Raw genomic sequence first — 501 nt, forward strand, 5'->3', positions numbered from 1 at the left:
TCTCTCTCTCTCTCTCTCTGTGACTTTGTCTCTCTCACACACTGAAGAAAGGGGACTCACAGAAAGGCCTTTGGACAGTCCTCTTTAGACGTCCATTGCCATCCAATGTTCTATTACAGAAAGTGTATGAGACCAATGACCAAAACAGTCCTACATTCTGTCATTGTGTTACTTATGGATGGAATTATTGTGAAAATAAATTATTCCCTTTTTTGTTGGGCACCACCTAGAACTTTGAGAACCACTGCTTTTATTGGACCCAGCAACATGAAGTATACTGTACTCTAAATTACTTTGAATATCCTGATAACTGTAAGAAAGACATTTCTAACCACACTTTACTGTAGCTTTTACACTAGTTATCATGGAAATGTCCAACTTTTTTTCTCTCTCTCTCTCACTCTCTCTATCTTTCTCCGTCTCTCTCTCTCTCTCTCAATTTCAATTTCATGTTGCCTTAATAGCATGGCGCAAAATCCATCTGTGTTGCCAAAGCATAAG

The 501-nt window shown here is 38.7% G+C and overlaps 1 protein-coding gene across 2 annotated transcripts in view; it reads right to left on the reverse strand.

Annotated features, from left to right (window-relative positions):
* Positions 1-501, reverse strand: part of kdr (kinase insert domain receptor (a type III receptor tyrosine kinase)) — a 23,195-nt gene that overhangs the window by 15,463 nt on the left and 7,231 nt on the right. The gene's annotated exons all lie outside the window — the stretch shown is intronic.

This window comes from Etheostoma spectabile, chromosome 9 (assembly GCF_008692095.1).
Source record: "Etheostoma spectabile isolate EspeVRDwgs_2016 chromosome 9, UIUC_Espe_1.0, whole genome shotgun sequence".
Classification (NCBI taxonomy): Eukaryota; Metazoa; Chordata; class Actinopteri; order Perciformes; family Percidae; genus Etheostoma; species Etheostoma spectabile.